A 25,783-nucleotide genomic window follows, 5' to 3' on the forward strand; every position below is an offset into this window, starting at 1 on the left:
AACTCCACTCCATACATATATATGGGGAGGTACTAGTTCCAACACGGTTTTACAGTGAAATCTGCAGGAACTTCAAACCGGCACTAGGAAACAGACTGAGATACCAGAGTAAAAGTTTCTCCTGCAACCCGTTCCCATTGTGCTAGATGAACGAACGTCTCTTCACATGCTTAGTTCTGAGAGATAAGTGTGTGTGAAAGCCGTCCTTCACCTAGCTTGTTGGGAACACAAAGTATCTTTTTAGTTTCAAACTCCACTCCATATATATATAATGGGAAGTAATAGCTCCAACTCGATTTTACAGTGAAAACTGCAGGAAAATCATACTGGCACTAGGAAACAGGCTGAGAAAACAGAGTACATGTTTCTCCTGCAACCCGTTACCTTGGTGCTAGATGAACGAACGTCTCTCCACATGCTCAGTTCTGAGAGATAAGTGTGAGTGAAAGCCGTCATTCACCTAGCTTGTTTGGAACACAATGTTTATTTTACCTTGCAAACCCCACTCCATACATATATATGGGGAGGTAAAAGCTCGAACTCGTTTTTACAGTGAAAACTGTAGGAAATTCGATCCGAAACTAGGAAAAAGACTGAGAAACCAGAGTAAAAGTTTCTCCTGCAACCCGCTCACTTGGAGCTAGATAAACGAACGTCTCTCCACATGATCAGTTCTGAGAGATAAGTGTGTGTGAAAGCCGTCCTTCAACTAGCTTGTTGGGAACACAATGTTTATTTTCAGTTGCAAACTCCAATCCATACATATATAGGGGGAGGTTCTAGCTCCAACTCTGTTTTACAGTGAAAACTGCAGGAACTTCAAAGCGGCATTAGGAAACACACTGTGAACCCAGAGTAAAATTTTTCCTGCAACCCGTTCCCTTGTTGCTAGATGAACGGAAGTCTCTACACATGCTCAGTTCTGAGAGATAAGTGTGTGTGAAAGCCGTCCTTATCCTAGCTTGATGGGAACACAAAGTATCTTTTGAGTGGCAAACTCCACTCCATATATATATATGGGGAAGTAGTAGCTCCATCTCGGTTTTACAGTGAAAAATGCAGGAAATTCATACCGGCTCTAAAAACCTGACTGAGAAACCAGAGAAAAAGTTTCTCCTGCAACCCTTTCCATTTGTGCTAGATGAACGAACGTCTATCCACATGCTCAGTTCTGAGAGATAAATGTGTGTGAAAGCCGTCCTTCACCTAGATTTTTGGGAACACAAAGTTTCTTTACAGTTGCAAACTCCACTCCATACATATATATGGGGAGGTACAAGCTCCAACTCGGTTTTAGAGTGAAAACTGCAGGAACTGCAAACCGGCACTAGGAAACATACTTAGAAACCAGAGTAAATGTTTTTCCTGCAACCCGTTCCCTTGGTGCTAGATGAACGAAAGTCTCTCCACATGCTCAGTTCTGAGAGATAATTGTGTGTGAAAGCCGTACTTCACTTAGCTTGTTGGGAACACAAAGTTTCTTTTCAGGAGTAAATTACACTCCATACATATATATGGGGAGGTACTAGCTCCAACTCGGTTTTACAGTGAAAACTGCAGGAAATTACAACCGGCACTAAAAAACAGTCTGAGAAAACAGAGTAATAGTTTCTCCTGCAACCCGTTCCCTTGGTGCTAGATGAACGAACGTCTCTCCACATGCTCAGTTCTGAGAGAGAAGTGTGTGTGAAAGCCGTCCTTCACCTAGCTTGCTGGGAACACAAAGTTTCTTTTCAGTTGCAAACTCCACTCCATACATATATATGGGGAGGTACTAGCTCCAACACGGTTTTACAGTGAAATCTGCAGGAACTTCAAACCGGCACTAGGAAACAGACTGAGAAACCAGAGAAAAAGTTTCTCCTGCAACCCGTTCCCATTGTGCTAGATGAACGTACGTCTCTTCACATGCTTATTTCTGAGAGAGAAGTGTGTGTGAAAGCCGTCCTTCAACTAGCTTGTTGGGAATACAAAGTATCTATTCAGTGTCAAACTCCACTCCATATATATATAATGGGAAGTAATAGCTCCAACTCGATTTTACAGTGAAAACTGCTGGAAAATCATACTGGCACTAGGAAACAGACTGAGAAAACAGAGTACATGTTTCTCCTGCAACCCGTTACCTTGGTGCTAGATGAACGAACGTCTCTCCACATGCTCAGTTCTGAGAGATAAGTGTGAGTGAAAGCCGTCCTTCACCTAGCTTGTTTGGAACACAATGTTTATTTTACGTTGCAAACCCCACTCCATACATATATATGGGGAGGTAAAAGCTCGAACTCGTTTTTACAGTGAAAAATGTAGGAAATTCGATCCGAAACTAGGAAACAGTCTGAGAAACCAGAGTAAAAGTTTCTCCTGCAACCCGCTCACTTGGAGCTAGATGAACGAACGTCTCTCCACATGATCATTTCTGAGAAATAAGTGTGTGTGAAAGCCGTCCTTCAACTAGCTTGTTGGGAACACAATGTTTATTTTCAGTTGCAAACTCCAATCCATACATATAAAGGGGGAGGTTCTAGCTCCAACTCGGTTTTACAGTGAAAACTGCAGGAACTTCAAACCGGCATTAGGAAACACACTCTGAACCCAGAGTAAAATTTTTCCTGCAACCCGTTCCCTTGTTGCTAGATGAACGAAAGTCTCTACACATGCTCAGTTCTGAGAGATAAGTGGGTGTGAAAGCCGTCCTTATCCTAGCATGATGGGAACACAAAGTATCTTTTGAGGGGCCAACTCCACTCCATATATATATATGGGGAAGTAGTAGCTCCATCTCGGTTTTACAGTGAAAAATGCAGGAAATTCATACCGGCTTTAGAAACCTGACTGAGAAACCAGAGAAAAAGTTTCTCCTGCAACCATATCCATTTGTGCTAGATGAACGAATGTCTATCCACATGCTCAGTTCTGAGAGATAAATGTGTGTGAAAGCCGTCCTTCACCTAGATTTTTGGGAACACAAAGTTTCTTTACAGTTGCAAACTCCACTCCATACATATATATGGGGAGGTACTAGCTCCAACTCGGTTTTAGAGTGAAAACTGCAGGAACTGCAAACCGGCACTAGGAAACATACTTAGAAACCAGAGTAAAAGTTTTTCCTGCAAACCGTTCCCTTGGTGCTAGATGAACGAACGTCTCTCCACATGCTCAGTTCTGAGAGATAATTGTGTGTGAAAGCCGTACTTCACCTAGCTTGTTGGGAACACAAAGTTTCTTTTCAGGAGTAAATTACACTCCATACATATATATGGGGTGGTACTAGCTCCAACTCGAATTTACAGTGAAAACTGCAGGAAATTACAACCGGCACTAAAAAACAGTCTGAGAAAACAGAGTAATAGTTTCGCCTGCAACCCGTTCCCTTGGTGCTAGATGAACGAACGTCTCTCCACATGCTCAGTTCTGAGAGATAAGTGTGTGTGAAAGCCGTCCTTCACCTAGCTTGCTGGGAACACAAAGTTTCTTTTCAGTTGCAAACTCCACTCCATACATATATATGGGGAGGTACTAGCTCCAACACGGTTTTACAGTGAAATCTGCAGGAACTTCAAACCGGCACTAGGAAACAGACTGAGAAACCAGAGTAAAAGTTTCTCCTGCAACCCGTTCCCATTGTGCTAGATGAACGAACGTCTCTTCACATGCTTATTTCTGAGAGATAAGTGTGTGTGAAAGCCGTCCTTCAACTAGCTTGTTGGGAACACAAAGTATCTTTTCAGTGTCAAACTCCACACCATATATATATAATGGGAAGTAATAGCTCCAACTCGATTTTACAGTGAAAACTGCAGGAAAATCATACTGGCACTAGGAAACAGACTGAGAAAACAGAGTACATGTTTCTCCTGCAACCCGTTACCTTGGTGCTAGATGAACGAACGTCTCTCCACATGCTCAGTTCTGAGAGATAAGTGTGAGTGAAAGCCGTCCTTCACCTTGCTTGTTTGGAACACAATGTTTATTTTACGTTGCAAACCCCACTCCATACATATATATGGGGAGGTAAAAGCTCGAACTCGTTTTTAAAGTGAAAACTGTAGGAAATTCGATCCGAAACTAGAAAACAGACTGAGAACCCTGAGTAAAAGTTTCTCCTGCAACCTGCTCACTTGAAGCTAGATGAACGAACGTCTCTCCACATGATCAGTTCTGAGAGATAAGTGTGTGTGAAAGCCGTACTTCACCTTGCTTGTTGGGAATACAAAGTTTCTTTTCAGTGGCAAACTGCACACCATACATATATAAGGGTAGGTTCTACCTCCAACTCGGTTTTACAGTGAAAAATGCAGGAAATTCAAACCGGCACTAGGAAACAGACTGAGAAACCAGAGTAAAAGTTTCTCCTGCAACCCGTTCCCTTGGTGCTAGATGAACGAACGTCTCTCCACATGCTCAGTTCTGAGAGATAATTGTGTGTGAAAGCCGTCCTTCAACTAGCTTGTTGGGAACACAAAGTATCTTTTCAGTGTCAAACTCCACTCCACACATATACATTGGGAGGTAATAGCTCCAACACAGTTTTACAGTGAAAACTGCAGGAACTTCAAACCGGAACTAGGAAACAGACTGAGAAACCAGAGTAAATGTTTCCCCTGCAACCCGTTCCATTTGGGCTAGATGAACGAACGTTTCTTCACATGCTCATTTCTGAGAGATAAGTGTGTGTGAAAGCCGTCCTTCACCTGGATTTTGGGGAACACAAAATTTCTTTTCAGTTGCAAGCTCCACTCCATACATATATATGGGGAGGTACAAGCTCCAACTCGATTTTACAGTGAAAAGTGCAGGAACTTCAAACCGGCACTAGGAAAGAGACTGAGAAACCGGAGTAAAAGTTTCTCCTGCAACCCGTTCCCTTTGTGCTAGATGAACAAACGTCTATCCACATGCTTAGTTCTGAGAGATAAGTGTGTGTGAAAGCCGTCCTTCACTTAGCTTGTTGGGAACACAAAGATTCTTTTCAGTGGCAAACTCCACTCCATACATATATATGGGGAGGTACTAGCTCCAACACGGTTTTACAGTGAAAACTGCAGGAACTTCACACCGGCCCTAGGAAACAGACTGAGAAACCAGAGTAAATGTTTCTCATGCAACCCGTTCCCTTTGAGCTACATGAAAGAACTTCTTTCCACATGCTCTGTTCTGAGAGATATGTGTGTCTGAAAGCCGTACTTCACCTTGCTTGTTGGGAACACAAAGTTTCTTTTCAGTGGCAAACTGCACTCCATACATATATAAGGGGAGGTACTAGCTCCAACTCGGTTTTACAGTGAAAACTGCAGAAAATTCAAACCAGCACTAGGAAACAGACTGAGAAACCAGAGTAAAAGTTTCTCCTGCAACCCGTTCCATTGGTGCTAGATGAACGAACGTCTCTCAACATGCTCAGGTCTGAGAGATAATTGTGCGTGAAAGCCGTACTTCACCTAGCTTGTTGGGAACAAAATGTTTATTTTCAGTTGCAAATTCCAATGCATACTTATATAGGGGGAAGTTCTAGCTCCAACTCACTTTTACAGTGAAAACTGCAGGAACTTCACACCGGCACTAGGAAACACACTGTGAACCCAGAGTAAAATTTTCTCCTGCAACCCATTCCCCTGTTGGTAGATGAACGAAATCCTCTCCACATGCTCAGTTCTGAGAGATAAGTGTGTGTGAAAACCGTCCTTCACCATGCTTGATGGGAACACAAAGTTTTTTTCAGTTGCAAACCCCACTCCATACATATATATGGGGAGCTACTAGCTCCAACACGGTTTTACAGTGAAAACTGCAGGAACTTCAAACCGGTACTAGGAAACAGACTGAGCAACCAGAGTAAAATTTTCTCCTGCAACCCTTTCCCTTTGTTCTAGATGAACGAAATTCTCTCCACATGCTCAGATCTGAGAGATAAGTGTGTGTGAAAGCCGTCCTTCACCTAGATTTTTGGGAACACAAAGTTCCTTTACAATTGCAAACTCCACTCCATACATATATATGGTGAGGTACTAGCTCCAACTCGGTTTTACAGTGAAAACTTCAGGAACTGCAAACCGGCACTAGGAAACAGTCTGAGAAATCAGATTCAGAGTTTCTCCTGCAACTCTTTCCCTTGGTGCTAGATGAACGAAAGTCTCTCCACATGCTCAGTTCTGAGAGATAAGTGTGTGTGAAAGCCGTCCTTCACCCAGCTTGTGGGAACACAAAGTTTCTTTTCAGTTGCAAACTACACTCCATACATATATATGGGGAGCTACTAGCTCCAACACGGTTTTACAGTGAAATCTGCAGGAAATTCGATCCGGCACTAGGAAACAGAATGAGAAACCAGAGCAAAAGTTTCTCGTGCAACCCGTTCCCTTTGAGCTAGATGAACGAACTTCTCTCCACATGCACAATTCTGAGAGATATGTGTGTGTGAAACCCGCCCTTCATATAGCTTGTTGGGAACAAAATGTTTATTTTCGGTTGCAAACTCCAATCCATACTTATATAGGGGGAGATTCTAGCTCCAACTCGGTTTTACAGTGAAAACTGCAGGAACTTCAAACCGGCACTATAGAACACACTGTGAACCCAGAGTAAAAGTTTCTCCTGCAACCCGTTCCCTTTTTGCTAGATGAACGAACGACTCTCCACATGCTCAGTTCTGAGAGATAAGTGTGTGTGAAAGCCGTCCTTCACCTAGCTTGATGGGAACACAAATTATCTTTTGAGTGGCAAACTCCACTCCATATATATATATGGGGAAGGAAAAGCTCCAACTCGGTTTTACAGTGAAAACTGCAGGAAATTCATACCGGCTCTAGGAAACGGACTGAGAAACGAGAGAAATAGTTTCTCCTGCAACCCGTTCCCTTGGTGCTAGATGAACGAAGTCTATCCACATACTCAGTTCTGAGAGAAAATTGTGTGTGAAAGCCGTCCTTCACCTAGCTTGTTGGGAACACAAAATTTCTATTCAGGAGTAAATTACACTCCATACACATATATGGGGAGGTACTAGCTCCAACTCGATTTTACAGTGAAAACTGCAGGAAATTCCAACCGGCACTAAAAAACAGTCTGAGAAAACTGAGTAATAATTTCTCCTGCAACCCGTTCCCTTGGTGCTAGATGAACGAACGTCTATCCACATGCTCAGTTCTGAGAGATAAGTGTGAGTGAAAGCCGTCTTTCACCTAGCTTGTTTGGAACACAATGTTTATTTTACGGTGCAAACTCCACTCCATACATATATATGGGGAGGTAAAAGCTCGAACTCGTTTTTACAGTGAAAACTGTAGGAAATTCGATCCGACACTAGGAAACAGATTGAGAAACCAGAGTAAAAGTTTCTCCTGCAACCACCTCACTTGGTGCTAGATGAACGAACGTCTCTCCACATGCTCAGTTCTGAGAGATAAGTGTGTGTGAAAGCCGTCCTTCAACTAGCTTGTTGGGAACACAATGTTTATTTTCAGTTGCAAACTCCAATCCATACATATATAGGGGGAGGTTCTAGCTCCAACTCTGTTTTACAGTGAAAACTGCAGGAACTTCAAAGCGGCATTAGGAAACACACTGTGAACCCAGAGTAAAATTTTTCCTGCAACCCGTTCCCTTGTTGCTAGATGAACGAAAGTCTCTACACATGCTCAGTTCTGAGAGATAAGTGTGTGTGAAAGCCGTCCTTATCCTAGCTTGATGGGAACACAAAGTATCTTTTGAGTGGCAAACTCCACTCCATATATATATATGGGGAAGTAGTAGCTCCATCTCGGTTTTACCGTGAAAAATGCAGGAAATTCATACCGGCTCTAAAAACTTGACTGAGAAACCAGAGAAAAAGTTTCTCCTGCAACCCTTTCCATTTGTGCTAGATGAACGAACGTCTATCCACATGCTCAGTTCTGAGAGATAAATGTGTGTGAAAGCCGTCCTTCACCTAGATTTTTGGGAACACAAAGTTTCTTTACAGTTGCAAACTCCACTCCATACATATATATGGGGAGGTACAAGCTCCAACTCGGTTTTAGAGTGAAAACTGCAGGAACTGCAAACCGGCACTAGGAAACATACTTAGAAACCAGAGTAAAAGTTTTTCCTGCAACCCGTTCCCTTGGTGCTAGATGAACGAAAGTCTCTCCACATGCTCAGTTCTGAGAGATAATTGTGTGTGAAAGCCGTACTTCACTTAGCTTGTTGGGAACACAAAGCTTCTTTTCAGGAGTAAATTACACTCCATACATATATATGGGGAGGTACTAGCTCCAACTCGGTTTTACAGTGAAAACTGCAGGAAATTACAACCGGCACTAAAAAACAGTCTGAGAAAACAGAGTAATAGTTTCTCCTGCAACCCGTTCCCTTGGTGCTAGATGAACGAACGTCTCTCCACATGCTCAGTTCTGAGAGATAAGTGTGTGTGAAAGCCGTCCTTCACCTAGCTTGCTGGGAACACAAAGTTTCTTTTCAGTTGCAAACTCCACTCCATACATATATATGGGGAGGTACTAGCTCCAACACGGTTTTACAGTGAAATCTGCAGGAACTTCAAACCGGCACTAGGAAACAGACTGAGAAACCAGAGTAAAAGTTTCTCCTGCAACCCGTTCCCATTGTGCTAGATGAACGTACGTCTCTTCACATGCTTATTTCTGAGAGAGAAGTGTGTGTGAAAGCCGTCCTTCAACTAGCTTGTTGGGAACACAAAGTATCTATTCAGTGTCAAACTCCACTCCATATATATATAATGGGAAGTAATAGCTCCAACTCGATTTTACAGTGAAAACTGCTGGAAAATCATACTGGCACTAGGAAACAGACTGAGAAAACAGAGTACATGTTTCTCCTGCAACCCGTTACCTTGGTGCTAGATGAACGAACGTCTCTCCACATGCTCAGTTCTGAGAGATAAGTGTGAGTGAAAGCCGTCCTTCACCTAGCTTGTTTGGAACACAATGTTTATTTTACGTTGCAAACCCCACTCCATACATATATATGGGGAGGTAAAAGCTCGAACTCGTTTTTACAGTGAAAAATGTAGGAAATTCGATCCGAAACTAGGAAACAGACTGAGAAACCAGAGTAAAAGTTTCTCCTGCAACCCGCTCACTTGGAGCTAGATGAACGAACGTCTCTCCACATGATCATTTCTGAGAGATAAGTGTGTGTGAAAGCCGTCCTTCAACTAGCTTGTTGGGAACACAATGTTTATTTTCAGTTGCAAACTCCAATCCATACATATAAAGGGGGAGGTTCTAGCTCCAACTCGGTTTTACAGTGGAAACTGCAGGAACTTCAAACCGGCATTAGGAAACACACTCTGAACCCAGAGTAAAATTTTTCCTGCAACCCGTTCCCTTGTTGCTAGATGAACGAAAGTCTCTACACATGCTCAGTTCTGAGAGATAAGTGGGTGTGAAAGCCGTCCTTATCCTAGCATGATGGGAACACAAAGTATCTTTTGAGGGGCAAATTCCACTCCATATATATATATGGGGAAGTAGTAGCTCCATCTCGGTTTTACAGTGAAAAATGCAGGAAATTCATACCGGCTCTAAAAACCTGACTGAGAAACCAGAGAAAAAGTTTCTCCTGCAACCCTTTCCATTTGTGCTAGATGAACGAACGTCTATCCACATGCTCAGTTCTGAGAGATAAATGTGTGTGAAAGCCGTCCTTCACCTAGATTTTTGGGAACACAAAGTTTCTTTACAGTTGCAAACTCCACTCCATACATATATATGGGGAGGTACTAGCTCCAACTCGGTTTTAGAGTGAAAACTGCAGGAACTGCAAACCGGCACTAGGAAACATACTTAGAAACCAGAGTAAAAGTTTTTCCTGCAAACCGTTCCCTTGGTGCTAGATGAACGAACGTCTCTCCACATGCTCAGTTCTGAGAGATAATTGTGTGTGAAAGCCGTACTTCACCTAGCTTGTTGGGAACACAAAGTTTCTTTTCAGGAGTAAATTACACTCCATACATATATATGGGTTGGTACTAGCTCCAACTCGATTTTACAGTGAAAACTGCAGGAAATTACAACCGGCACTAAAAAACAGTCTGAGAAAACAGAGTAATAGTTTCTCCTGCAACCCGTTCCCTTGGTGCTAGATGAACGAACGTCTCTCCACATGCTCAGTTCTGAGAGATAAGTGTGTGTGAAAGCCGTCCTTCACCTAGCTTGCTGGGAACACAAAGTTTCTTTTCAGTTGCAAACTCCACTCCATACATATATATGGGGAGGTACTAGCTCCAACACGGTTTTACAGTGAAATCTGCAGGAACTTCAAACCGGCACTAGGAAACAGACTGAGAAACCAGAGTAAAAGTTTCTCCTGCAACCCGTTCCCATTGTGCTAGATGAACGAACGTCTCTTCACATGCTTATTTCTGAGAGATAAGTGTGTGTGAAAGCCGTCCTTCAACTAGCTTGTTGGGAACACAAAGTATCTTTTCAGTGTCAAACTCCACACCATATATATATAATGGGAAGTAATAGCTCCAACTCGATTTTACAGTGAAAACTGCAGGAAAATCATACTGGCACTAGGAAACAGACTGAGAAAACAGAGTACATGTTTCTCCTGCAACCCGTTACCTTGGTGCTAGATGAACGAACGTCTCTCCACATGCTCAGTTCTGAGAGATAAGTGTGAGTGAAAGCCGTCCTTCACCTTGCTTGTTTGGAACACAATGTTTATTTTACGTTGCAAAACCCACTCCATACATATATATGGGGAGGTAAAAGCTCGAACTCGTTTTTACAGTGAAAACTGTAGGAAATTCGATCCGAAACTAGAAAACAGACTGAGAACCCTGAGTAAAAGTTTCTCCTGCAACCTGCTCACTTGAAGCTAGATGAACGAACGTCTCTCCACATGATCAGTTCTGAGAGATAAGTGTGTGTGAAAGCCGTACTTCACCTTGCTTGTTGGGAATACAAAGTTTCTTTTCAGTGGCAAACTGCACACCATACATATATAAGGGTAGGTTCTACCTCCAACTCGGTTTTACAGTGAAAAATGCAGGAAATTAAAACCGGCACTAGGAAACAGACTGAGAAACCAGAGTAAAAGTTTCTCCTGCAACCCGTTCCCTTGGTGCTAGATGAACGAACGTCTCTCCACATGCACAGTTCTGAGAGAAAATTGTGTGTGAAAGCCGTCCTTCAACTAGCTTGTTGGGAACACAAAGTATCTTTTCAGTGTCAAACTCCACTCCACACATATATATTGGGAGGTAATAGCTCCAACACAGTTTTACAGTGAAAACTGCAGGAACTTCAAACCGGAACTAGGAAACAGACTGATAAACCAGAGTAAATGTTTCCCCTGCAACCCGTTCCATTTGGGCTAGATGAACGAACGTTTCTTCATATGCTCATTTCTGAGAGATAAATGTGTGTGAAAGCCGTCCTTCACCTGGATTTTGGGGAACACAAAATTTCTTTTCAGTTGCAAAATCCACTCCATACATATATATGGGGAGGTACAAGCTCCAACTCGATTTTACAGTGAAAAGTGCAGGAACTTCAAACCGGCACTAGGAAAGAGACTGAGAAACCGGAGTAAAAGTTTCTCCTGCAACCCGTTCCCTTTGTGCTAGATGAACAAACGTCTATCCACATGCTTAGTTCTGAGAGATAAGTGTGTGTGAAAGCCGTCCTTCACTTAGCTTGTTGGGAACACAAAGATTCTTTTCAGTGGAAACTTCCACTCCATACATATATATGGGGAGGTACTAGCTCCAACACGGTTTTACAGTGAAAACTGCAGGAACTTCACACCGGCCCTAGGAAACAGACTGAGAAACCAGAGTAAATGTTTCTCATGCAACCCGTTCCCTTTGAGCTACATGAAAGAACTTCTTTCCACATGCTCTGTTCTGAGAGATATGTGTGTCTGAAAGCCGTACTTCACCTTGCTTGTTGGGAACACAAAGTTTCTTTTCAGTGGCAAACTGCACTCCATACATATATAAGGGGAGGTACTAGCTCCAACTCGGTTTTACAGTGAAAACTGCAGGAAATTCAAACCAGCACTAGGAAACAGACTGAGAAACCAGAGTAAAAGTTTCTCCTGCAACCCGTTCCATTGGTGCTAGATGAACGAACGTCTCTCAACATGCTCAGGTCTGAGAGATAATTGTGCGTGAAAGCCGTACTTCACCTAGCTTGTTGGGAACAAAATGTTTATTTTCAGTTGCAAATTCCAATGCATACTTATATAGGGGGAAGTTCTAGCTCCAACTCACTTTTACAGTGAAAACTGCAGGAACTTCACACCGGCACTAGGAAACACACTGTGAACCCAGAGTAAAATTTTCTCCTGCAACCCATTCCCCTGTTGGTAGATGAACGAAATCCTCTCCACATGCTCAGTTCTGAGAGATAAGTGTGTGTGAAAACCGTCCTTCACCATGCTTGATGGGAACACAAAGTTTTTTTCACTTGCAAACCCCACTCCATACATATATATGGGGAGCTACTAGCTCCAACACGGTTTTACAGTGAAAACTGCAGGAACTTCAAACCGGCACTAGGAAACAGACTGAGCAACCAGAGTAAAATTTTCTCCTGCAACCCTTTCCCTTTGTTCTAGATGAACGAAATTCTCTCCACATGCTCAGATCTGAGAGATAAGTGTGTGTGAAAGCCGTCCTTCACCTAGATTTTTGGGAACACAAAGTTCCTTTACAATTGCAAACTCCACTCCATACATATATATGGTGAGGTACTAGCTCCAACTCGGTTTTACAGTGAAAACTTCAGGAACTGCAAACCGGCACTAGGAAACAGTCTGAGAAATCAGATTCAGAGTTTCTCCTGCAACTCTTTCCCTTGGTGCTAGATGAACGAACGTCTCTCCACATGCTCAGTTCTGAGAGATAAGTGTGTGTGAAAGCCGTCCTTCACTCAGCTTGTGGGAACACAAAGTTTCTTTTCAGTTGCAAACTACACTCCATACATATATATGGGGAGCTACTAGCTCCAACACGGTTTTACAGTGAAATCTGCAGGAAATTCGATCCGGCACTAGGAAACAGAATGAGAAACCAGAGCAAAAGTTTCTCGTGCAACCCGTTCCCTTTGAGCTAGATGAACGAACTTCTCTCCACATGCACAATTCTGAGAGATATGTGTGTGTGAAACCCGCCCTTCATATAGCTTGTTGGGAACAAAATGTTTATTTTCGGTTGCAAACTCCAATCCATACTTATATAGGGGGAGATTCTAGCTCCAACTCGGTTTTACAGTGAAAACTGCAGGAACTTCAAACCGGCACTATAGAACACACTGTGAACCCAGAGTAAAAGTTTCTCCTGCAACCCGTTCCCTTTTTGCTAGATGAACGAACGACTCTCCACATGCTCAGTTCTGAGAGATAAGTGTGTGTGAAAGCCGTCCTTCACCTAGCTTGATGGGAACACAAATTATCTTTTGAGTGGGAAACTCCACTCCATATATATATATGGGGAAGGAAAAGCTCCAACTCGGTTTTACAGTGAAAACTGCAGGAAATTCATACCGGCTCTAGGAAACGGACTGAGAAACGAGAGAAATAGTTTCTCCTGCAACCCGTTCCCTTGGTGCTAGATGAACGAAGTCTATCCACATACTCAGTTCTGAGAGAAAATTGTGTGTGAAAGCCGTCCTTCACCTAGCTTGTTGGGAACACAAAATTTCTATTCAGGAGTAAATTACACTCCATACACATATATGGGGAGGTACTAGCTCCAACTCGATTTTACAGTGAAAACTGCAGGAAATTCCAACCGGCACTAAGAAACAGTCTGAGAAAACTGAGTAATAATTTCTCCTGCAACCCGTTCCCTTGGTGCTAGATGAACGAACGTATATCCACATGCTCAGTTCTGAGAGATAAGTGTGAGTGAAAGCCGTCTTTCACCTAGCTTGTTTGGAACACAATGTTTATTTTACGGTGCAAACCCCACTCCATACATATATACGGGGAGGTAAAAGCTCGAACTCGTTTTTACAGTGAAAACTGTAGGAAATTCGATCCGACACTAGGAAACAGATTGAGAAACCAGAGTAAAAGTTTCTCCTGCAACCAGCTCACTTGGTGCTAGATGAACGAACGTCTCTCCACATGCTCAGTTCTGAGAGATAAGTGTGTGTGAAAGCCGTCCTTCACCTAGCTTGCTGGGAACACAAAGTTTCTTTTCAGTTGCAAACTCCACTCCATACATATATATGGGGAGGTACTAGCTCCAACACGGATTTACAGTGAAATCTGCAGTAACTTCAAACCGGCACTAGGAAACAGACTGAGAAACCAGAGTAAAAGTTTCTCCTGCAACCCGTTCCCATTGTGCTAGATGAACGAACGTCTCTTCACAGGCTTATTTCTGAGAGATAATGTGTGTGAAAGCCGTCCTTCAACTAGCTTGTTGGGAACACAAAGTATCTTTTCAGTGTCAAACTCCACTCCATATATATATATAATGGGAAGTAATAGCTCCAACTCGATTTTACAGTGAAAACTGCAGGAAAATCATACTGGCACTAGGAAACAGACTGAGAAAACAGAGTACATGTTTCTCCTGCAACCCGTTACCTTGGTGCTAGATGAACGAACGTCTCTCCACATGCTCAGTTCTCAGAGAAAAGTGTGAGTGAAAGCCGTCCTTCACCTAGCTTGTTTGGAACACAATGTTTATTTTACGTTGCAAACCCCACTCCATACATATACATGGGGAGGTAAAAGCTCGAACTCGTTTTTACAGTGAAAACTGTAGGAAATTCGATCCGAAACTAGAAAACAGACTGAGAAACAAGAGAAAAAGTTTCTCCTGCAACCTGCTCACTTGGAGCTAGATGAATGAACGTCTCTCCACATGATCAGTTCTGAGAGATAAGTCTGTGTGAAAGCCGTACTTCACCTTGCTTGTTGGGAATACAAAGTTTCTTTTCAGTGGCAAACTGCACACCATACATATATAAGGGTAGGTTCTAGCTCCAAATCGGTTTTACAGTGAAAACTGCAGGAAATTCAAACCGGCACTAGGAAACAGACTGAGAAACCAGAGTAAAAGTTTCTCCTGCAACCCGTTCCCTTGGTGCTAGATGAACGAAAGTCTCTCAACATGCTCAGTTCTGAGACTTAAGTGTGTGTGAAAGCCGTCCTTCACCTTGCTTGATGGGAACACAAAGTTTCTTTTCAGTTGCAAACCCCACTCCATACATATATATGGGGAGGTACTAGCTCCAACACGGTTTTACAGTGAAAACTGCAGGAAGTTCGATCCGGCACTAGGAAACAGACTGAGAAACCAGAAAAAGTTTCTCCTGAAACAGTTCCCTTTGTGCGAGATGAACGAACGTCTCTCCACATGCTCAGTTCTGAGAGTTATGTGTGTGTGAAAGCCGTCTTTCACCTAGCTTGATGGGAACACAATGTTTATTTTCAGTTGCAAACTCCAATCCATACATATATAGGGGGAGGTTCAAGCTCCAACTCGGTTTTACCGTGAAAACTGCAGGAACTTCAAACCGGCACTAGGATAGAGACTGAGAAACCGGAATAAAAGTTTCTCCTGCAACCCGTTCCCTTTGTGCTAGATGAACAAACGTCTATCCACATGCTTAGTTCTGAGAGATAAGTGTGTGTGAAAGCCGTCCTTCATTTAGCTTGTTGGGAACACAAAGATTCTTTTCAGTGGCAAACTCCACTCCATACATATATATGGGGAGGTACTAGCTCCAACACGGTTTTACAGTGAAAACTGCAGGAACTTCACACCGGCCCTAGGAAACAGACTGAGAAACCAGAGTAAATGTTTCTCATGCAACCCGTTCCCTTTGAGCTACATGAAAGAACTTCTTTCCACATGCTCTGTTCTGAGAGATATGTGTGTCTGAAAGCCGTACTTCACCTTGCTTGTTGGGAACACAAAGTTTCTTTTCAGTGGCAAACTGCACTCCATACATATATAAGGGGAGGTACTAGCTCCAACTCGGTTTTACAGTGAAAACTGCAGGAAATTCAAACCAGCACTAGGAAACAGACTGAGAAACCAGAGTAAAAGTTTCTCCTGCAACCCGTTCCATTGGTGCTAGATGAACGAACGTCTCTCAACATGCTCAGGTCTGAGAGATAATTGTGCGTGAAAGCCGTACTTCACCTAGCTTGTTGGGAACAAAATGTTTATTTTCAGTTGCAAATTCCAATGCATACTTATATAGGGGGAAGTTCTAGCTCCAACTCACTTTTACAGTGAAAACTGCAGGAACTTCACACCGGCACTAGGAAACACACTGTGAACCCAGAGTAAAATTTTCTCCTGCAACCCATTCCCCTGTTGGTAGATGAACGAAAGCCTCTCCACATGCTCAGTTCTGAGAGATAAGTGTGTGTGAAAACCGTCCTTCACCATGCTTGATGGGAACACAAAGTTTTTTTCAGTTGCAAACCCCACTCCATACATATATATGGGGAGCTACTAGCTCCAACACGGTTTTACAGTGAAAACTGCAGGAACTTCAAACCGGCACTAGGAAACAGACTGAGCAACCAGAGTAAAATTTTCTCCTGCAACCCTTTCCCTTTGTGCTAGATGAACGAAATTCTCTCCACATGCTCAGATCTGAGAGATAAGTGTGTGTGAAAGCCGTCCTTCACCTAGATTTTTGGGAACACAAAGTTCCTTTACAATTGCAAACTCCACTCCATACATATATATGGTGAGGTACTAGCTCCAACTCGGTTTTACAGTGAAAACTTCAGGAACTGCAAACCGGCACTAGGAAACAGTCTGAGAAATCAGATTCAGAGTTTCTCCTGCAACTCTTTCCCTTGGTGCTAGATGAACGAACGTCTCTCCACATGCTCAGTTCTGAGAGATAAGTGTGTGTGAAAGCCGTCCTTCACCCAGCTTGTGGGAACACAAAGTTTCTTTTCAGTTGCAAACTACACTCCATACATATATATGGGGAGCTACTAGCTCCAACACGGTTTTACAGTGAAAACTGCAGGAAATTCGATCCGGCACTAGGAAACAGAATGAGAAACCAGAGCAAAAGATTCTCGTGCAACCCGTTCCCTTTGAGCTAGATGAACGAACTTCTCTCCACATGCACAGTTCTGAGAGATATGTGTGTGTGAAACCCGCCCTTCATATAGCTTGTTGGGAACAAAATGTTTATTTTCGGTTGCAAACTCCAATCCATACTTATATAGGGGGAGATTCTAGCTCCAACTCGGTTTTACAGTGAAAACTGCAGGAACTTCAAACCGGCACTATAGAACACACTGTGAATCCAGAGTAAAAGTTTCTCCTGCAACCCGTTCCCTTTTTGCTAGATGAACGAACGTCTCTCCACATGCTCAGTTCTGAGAGATAAGTGTGTGTGAAAGCCGTCCTTCACCTAGCTTGATGGGAACACAAATTATCTTTTGAGTGGCAAACTCCACTCCATATATATATATGGGGAAGGAAAAGCTCCAACTCGGTTTTACAGTGAAAACTGCAGGAAATTCATACCGGCTCTAGGAAACGGACTGAGAAACGAGAGAAATAGTTTCTCCTGCAACCCGTTCCCTTGGTGCTAGATGAACGAAGTCTATCCACATACTCAGTTCTGAGAGAAAATTGTGTGTGAAAGCCGTCCTTCACCTAGCTTGTTGGGAACACAAAATTTCTTTTCAGGAGTAAATTACACTCCATACACATATATGGGTAGGTACTAGCTCCAACTCGATTTTACAGTGAAAACTGCAGGAAATTCCAACCGGCACTAAGAAACAGTCTGAGAAAACTGAGTAATAATTTCTCCTGCAACCCGTTCCCTTGGTGCTAGATGAACGAACGTCTATCCACATGCTCAGTTCTGAGAGATAAGTGTGAGTGAAAGCCGTCTTTCACCTAGCTTGTTTGGAACACAATGTTTATTTTACGGAGCAAACTCCACTCCATACATATATATGGGGAGGTACTAGCTCCAACACGGTTTTACAGTGAAATCTGCAGGAACTTCAAACCGGCACTAGGAAACAGACTGAGAAACCAGAGTAAAAGTTTCTCCTGCAACCCGTTCCCATTGTGCTAGATGAACGAACGTCTCTTCACATGCTTATTTCTGAGAGATAAGTGTGTGTGAAAGCCGTCCTTCAACTAGCTTGTTGGGAACACAAAGTATCTTTTCAGTGTCAAACTCCACTCCATATATATATATAATGGGAAGTAATAGCTCCAACTCGATTTTACAGTGAAAACTGCAGGAAAATCATACTGGCACTAGGAAACAGACTGAGAAAAGCGAGTACATGTTTCTCCTGCAACCCGTTACCTTGGTGCTTGATGAACGAACGTCTCTCCACATGCTCAGTTCTGAGAGATAAGTGTGAGTGAAAGCCGTCCTTCACCTAGCTTGTTTGGAACACAATGTTTATTTTACGTTGCAAACCCCACTCCATACATATATATGGGGAGGTAAAAGCTCGAACTCGTTTTTACAGTGAAAACTGTAGGAAATTCGATCCCAAACTAGAAAACAGACTGAGAAACCAGAGTAAAAGTTTCTCCTGCAACCTGCTCACTTGGAGCTAGATGAACGAACGTCTCTCCACATGATCAGTTCTGAGAGATAAGTCTGTGTGAAAGCCGTACTTCACCTTGCTTGTTGGGAATACAAAGTTTCTTTTCAGTGGCAAACTGCACACCATACATATATAAGAGTAGGTTCTAGCTCCAACTCGGTTTTACAGTAGAAAACTGCAGGAAATTCAAACCGGCACTAGGAAACAGACTGAGAAACCAGAGTAAAAGTTTCTCCTGCAACCCGTTCCCTTGGTGCTAGATGAACGAAAGTCTCTCAACATGCTCAGTTCTGAGACTTAAGTGTGTGTGAAAGCCGTCCTTCACCTTGCTTGATGGGAACACAAAGTTTCTTTTCATTTGCAAACCCCACTCCATACATATATATGGGGAGGTACTAGCTCCAACACGGTTTTGCAGTGAAAACTGCAGGAAGTTCGATCCGGCACTAGGAAACAGACTGAAAAACCAGAAAAAGTTTCTCCTGAAACAGTTCCCTTTGTGCGAGATGAACGAAAGTCTCTCAACATGCTCAGTTCTGAGAGATAAGTGTGTGTGAAAGCCGTCCTTCACCCAGCTTGTGGGAACACAAAGTTTCTTTTCAGTTGCAAACTACACTCCATACATATATATGGGGAGCTACTAGCTCCAACACGGTTTTACAGTGAAAACTGCAGGAAATTCGATCCGGCACTAGGAAACAGAATGAGAAACCAGAGCAAAAGTTTCTCGTGCAACCCGTTCCCTTTGAGCTAGATGAACGAACTTCTCTCCACATGCACAGTTCTGAGAGATATGTGTGTGTGAAACCCGCCCTTCATATAGCTTGTTGGGAACAAAATGTTTATTTTCGGTTGCAAACTCCAATCCATACTTATATAGGGGGAGATTCTAGCTCCAACTCGGTTTTACAGTGAAAACTGCAGGAACTTCAAACCGGCACTATAGAACACACTGTGAACCCAGAGTAAAAGTTTCTCCTGCAACCCGTTCCCTTTTTGCTAGATGAACGAACGTCTCTCCACATGCTCAGTTCTGAGAGATAAGTGTGTGTGAAAGCCGTCCTTCACCTAGCTTGATGGGAACACAAATTATCTTTTGAGTGGCAAACTCCACTCCATATATATATATGGGGAAGGAAAAGCTCCAACTCGGTTTTACAGTGAAAACTGCAGGAAATTCATACCGGCTCTAGGAAACGGACTGAGAAACGAGAGAAATAGTTTCTCCTGCAACCCGTTCCCTTGGTGCTAGATGAACGAAGTCTATCCACATACTCAGTTCTGAGAGAAAATTGTGTGTGAAAGCCGTCCTTCACCTAGCTTGTTGGGAACACAAAATTTCTTTTCAGGAGTAAATTACACTCCATACACATATATGGGGAGGTACTAGCTCCAACTCGATTTTACAGTGAAAACTGCAGGAAATTCCAACCGGCACTAAAAAACAGTCTGAGAAAACTGAGTAATAATTTCTCCTGCAACCCGTTTCCTTGGTGCTAGATGAACGAACGTCTATCCACATGCTCAGTTCTGAGAGATAAGTGTCAGTGAAAGCCGTCTTTCACCTAGCTTGTTTGGAACACAATGTTTATTTTACGGTGCAAACTCCACTCCATACATATATATGGGGAGGTACTAGCTCCAACACGGTTTTACAGTGAAATCTGCAGGAACTTCAAACCGGCACTAGGAAACAGACTGAGAAACCAGAGTAAAAGTTTCACCTGCAACCCGTTCCCATTGTGCTAGATGAACGAACGTCTCTTCACATGCTTATTTCTGAGAGATAAGTGTGTGTGAAAGCCGTCCTTCAACTAGCTTGTTGGGAACACAAATTATCTTTTCAGTGTCAAACTCCACTCCATAAATATATATAATTGGAAGTAATAGCTCCAACTAGATTTTACAGTGAAAACTGCAGGAAAATCATACTGGCACTAGGAAACAGACTGAGAAAAGAGAGTACATGTTTCTCCTGCAACCCGTTACCTTGGTGCTAGATGAACGAACGTCTCTCCACATGCTCAGTTCTGAGAGATAAGTGTGAGTGAATGCCGTCCTTCACCTAGCTTGTTTGGAACACAATGTTTATTTTACGTTGCAAACCCCACTCCATACATATATATGGGGAGGTAAAAGCTCGAACTCGTTTTTACAGTGAAAACTGTAGGAAATTCGATCCCAAACTAGAAAACAGACTGAGAAACCAGAGTAAAAGTTTCTCCTGCAACCTGCTCACTTGGAGCTAGATGAACGAACGTCTCTCCACATGATCAGTTCTGAGAGATAAGTCTGTGTGAAAGCCGTACTTCACCTTGCTTGTTGGGAATACAAAGTTTCTTTTCAGTGGCAAACTGCACACCATACATATATAAGGGTAGGTTCTAGCTCCAACTCGGTTTTACAGTAGAAAACTGCAGGAAATTCAAACCGGCACTAGGAAACAGACTGAGAAACCAGAGTAAAAGTTTCTCCTGCAACCCGTTCCCTTGGTGCTAGATGAACGAAAGTCTCTCAACATGCTCAGTTCTGAGACTTAAGTGTGTGTGAAAGCCGTCCTTCACCTTGCTTGATGGGAACACAAAGTTTCTTTTCATTTGCAAACCCCACTCCATACATATATATGGGGAGGTACTAGCTCCAACACGGTTTTGCAGTGATAACTGCAGGAAGTTCGATCTGGCACTAGGAAACAGACTGAGAAACCAGAAAAAGTTTCTCCTGAAACAGTTCCCTTTGTGCGAGATGAACGAACGTCTCTCCACATGCTCAGTTCTGAGAGTTATGTGTGTGTGAAAGCCGTCTTTCACCTAGCTTGATGGGAACACAATGTTTATTTTCAGTTGCAAACTCCAATCCATACATATATAGGGGGAGGTTCAAGCTCCAACTCGGTTTTACCGTGAAAACTGCAGGAACTTCAAACGGCACCAGGAAACACACTGTGAACCCAGAGTAAAAGTTTCTCCTGCAACCCGTTCCCTTGTTGCTAGATGAACGAAAGTCTCTCCACATGCTCAGTTCTGAGAAATAAGTGTGTGTGAAAGCCGTCCTTCACCTAGCTTGTTGTGAACACAAAGTTTCTTTTCAGTGGCAAACTCCACTCCACACATATACATTGGGAGGTAATAGCTCCAACACAGTTTTACAGTGAAAACTGCAGGAACTTCAAACCGGAACTAGGAAACAGACTGAGAAACCAGAGTAAATGTTTCCCCTGCAACCCGTTCCATTTGGGCTAGATGAACGAACGTTTCTTCACATGCTCATTTCTGAGAGATAAGTGTGTGTGAAAGCCGTCCTTCACCTGGATTTTGGGGAACACAAAATTTCTTTTCAGTTGCAAACTCCACTCCATACATATATATGGGGAGGTACAAGCTCCAACTCGATTTTACAGTGAAAAGTGCAGGAACTTCAAACCGGCACTAGGATAGAGACTGAGAAACCAGAGTAAAAGTTTCTCCTGCAACCCGTTCCCTTTGTGCTAGATGAACAAACGTCTATCCACATGCTTAGTTCTGAGAGATAATTGTGTGTGAAAGCCGTCCTTCATTTAGCTTGTTGGGAACACAAAGATTCTTTTCAGTGGCAAACTCCACTCCATACATATATATGGGGAGGTACTAGCTCCAACACGGTTTTACAGTGAAAACTGCAGGAACTTCACACCGGCCCTAGGAAACAGACTGAGAAACCAGAGTAAATGTTTCTCATGCAACCCGTTCCCTTTGAGCTACATGAAAGAACTTCTTTCCACATGCTCTGTTCTGAGAGATATGTGTGTCTGAAAGCCGTATTTCACCTTGCTTGTTGGGAACACAAAGTTTCTTTTCAGTGGCAAACTGCACTCCATACATATATAAGGGGAGGTACTAGCTCCAACTCGGTTTTACAGTGAAAACTGCAGGAAATTCAAACCAGCACTAGGAAACAGACTGAGAAACCAGAGTAAAAGTTTCTCCTGCAACCCGTTCCATTGGTGCTAGATGAACGAACGTCTCTCAACATGCTCAGGTCTGAGAGATAATTGTGCGTGAAAGCCGTACTTCACCTAGCTTGTTGGGAACAAAATGTTTATTTTCAGTTGCAAATTCCAATGCATACTTATATAGGGGGAAGTTCTAGCTCCAACTCACTTTTACAGTGAAAACTGCAGGAACTTCACACCGGCACTAGGAAACACACTGTGAACCCAGAGTAAAATTTTCTCCTGCAACCCATTCCCCTGTTGGTAGATGAACGAAAGCCTCTCCACATGCTCAGTTCTGAGAGATAAGTGTGTGTGAAAACCGTCCTTCACCATGCTTGATGGGAACACAAAGTTTTTTTCAGTTGCAAACCCCACTCCATACATATATATGGGGAGCTACTAGCTCCAACACGGTTTTACAGTGAAAACTGCAGGAACTTCAAACCGGCACTAGGAAACAGACTGAGCAACCAGAGTAAAATTTTCTCCTGCAACCCATTCCCTTTGTGCTAGATGAACGAAATTCTCTCCACATGCTCAGATCTGAGAGATAAGTGTGTGTGAAAGCCGTCCTTCACCTAGATTTTTGGGAACACAAAGTTCCTTTACAATTGCAAACTCCACTCCATACATATATATGGTGAGGTACTAGCTCCAACTCGGTTTTACAGTGAAAACTTCAGGAACTGCAAACCGGCACTAGGAAACAGTCTGAGAAATCAGATTCAGAGTTTCTCCTGCAACTCTTTCCCTTGTTGCTAGATGAACGAACGTCTCTCCACATGCTCAGTTCTGAGAGATAAGTGTGTGTGAAAGCCGTCCTTCACCCAGCTTGTGGGAACACAAAGTTTCTTTTCAGTTGCAAACTACACTCCATACATATATATGGGGAGCTACTAGCTCCAACAAGGTTTTACAGTGAAAACTGCAGGAAATTCGATCCGGCACTAGGAAACAGAATGAGAAACCAGAGAAAAAGTTTCTCGTGCAACCCGTTCCCTTTGAGCTAGATGAACGAACTTCTCTCCACATGCACAGTTCTGAGAGATATGTGTGTGTGAAACCCGCCCTTCATATAGCTTGTTGGGAACAAAATGTTTATTTTCGGTTGCAAACTCCAATCCATACTTATATAGGGGGAGATTCTAGCTCCAACTCGGTTTTACAGTGAAAACTGCAGGAACTTCAAACCGGCACTATAGAACACACTGTTAACCCAGAGTAAAAGTTTCTCCTGCAAACATTTCCCTTTGTGCTAGATGAACGAACGTCTCTCCACATGCTCAGTTCTGAGAGATAAGTGTGTGTGAAAGCCGTCCTTCACCTAGCTTGATGGGAACACAAATTATCTTTTGAGTGGCAAACTCCACTCCATATATATATATGGGGAAGGAAAAACTCCAACTCGGTTTTACAGTGAAAACTGCAGGAAATTCATACCGGCTCTAGGAAACGGACTGAGAAACGAGAGAAATAGTTTCTCCTGCAACCTGTTCCCTTGGTGCTAGATGAACGAAGTCTATCCACATACTCAGTTCTGAGAGAAAATTGTGTGTGAAAGCCGTCCTTCACCTAGCTTGTTGGGAACACAAAATTTCTTTTCAGGAGTAAATTACACTCCATACACATATATGGGGAGGTACTAGCTCCAACTCGATTTTACAGTGAAAACTGCAGGAAATTCCAACCGGCACTAAGAAACAGTCTGAGAAAACTGAGTAATAATTTCTCCTGCAACCCGTTCCCTTGGTGCTAGATGAACGAACGTCTATCCACATGCTCAGTTCTGAGAGATAAGTGTGAGTGAAAGCCGTCTTTCACCTAGCTTGTTTGGAACACAATGTTTATTTTACGGTGCAAACTCCACTCCATACATATATACGGGGAGGTAAAAGCTCGAACTCGTTTTTACAGTGAAAACTGTAGGAAATTCGATCCGACACTAGGAAACAGATTGAGAAACCAGAGTAAAAGTTTCTCCTGCAACCAGCTCACTTGGTGCTAGATGAACGAACGTCTCTCCACATGCTCAGTTCTGAGAGATAAGTGTGTGTGAAAGCCGTCCTTCACCTAGCTTGCTTGGAACACAAAGTTTCTTTTCAGTTGCAAACTCCACTCCATACATATATATGGGGAGGTACTAGCTCCAACACGGTTTTACAGTGAAATCTGCAGGAACTTCAAACCGGCACTAGGAAACAGACTGAGAAACCAGAGTAAAAGTTTCTCCTGCAACCCGTTCCCATTGTGCTAGATGAACGAACGTCTCTTCACATGCTTATTTCTGAGAGATAAGTGTGTGTGAAAGCCGTCCTTCAACTAGCTTGTTGGGAACACAAAGTATCTTTTCAGTGTCAAACTCCACTCCATATATATATATAATGGGAAGTAATAGCTCCAACTCGATTTTACAGTGAAAACTGCAGGAAAATCATACTGGCACTAGGAAACAGACTGAGAAAACAGAGTACATGTTTCTCCTGCAACCCGTTACCTTGGTGCTAGATGAACGAACGTCTCTCCACATGCTCAGTTCTGAGAGATAAGTGTGAGTGAAAGCCGTCCTTCACCTAGCTTGTTTGGAACACAATGTTTATTTTACGTTGCAAATCCCACTCCATACATATATATGGGGAGGTAAAAGCTCGAACTCGTTTTTACAGTGAAAACTGTAGGAAATTCGATCCCAAACTAGAAAACAGACTGAGAAACCAGAGTAAAAGTTTCTCCTGCAACCTGCTCACTTGGAGCTAGATGAACGAACGTCTCTCCACATGATCAGTTCTGAGAGATAAGTCTGTGTGAAAGCCGTACTTCACCTTGCTTGTTGGGAATACAAAGTTTCTTTTCAGTGGCAAACTGCACACCATACATATATAAGGGTAGGTTCTAGCTCCAACTCGGTTTTACAGTAGAAAACTGCAGGAAATTCAAACCGGCACTAGGAAACAGACTGAGAAACCAGAGTAAAAGTTTCTCCTGCAACCCGTTCCCTTGGTGCTAGATGAACGAAAGTCTCTCAACATGCTCAGTTCTCAGACTTAAGTGTGAGTGAAAGCCGTCCTTCACCTTGCTTGATGGGAACACAAAGTTTCTTTTCAGTTGCAAACCCCACTCCATACATATATATGGGGAGGTACTAGCTCCAACACGGTTTTGCAGTGAAAACTGCAGGAAGTTCGATCCGGCACTAGGAAACAGACTGAGAAACCAGAAAAAGTTTCTCCTGAAACAGTTCCCTTTGTGCGAGATGAACGAACG

This window comes from Camelus bactrianus, chromosome 31 (genome assembly GCF_048773025.1).
Source record: "Camelus bactrianus isolate YW-2024 breed Bactrian camel chromosome 31, ASM4877302v1, whole genome shotgun sequence".
In the NCBI taxonomy this organism is placed as follows: Eukaryota; Metazoa; Chordata; class Mammalia; order Artiodactyla; family Camelidae; genus Camelus; species Camelus bactrianus.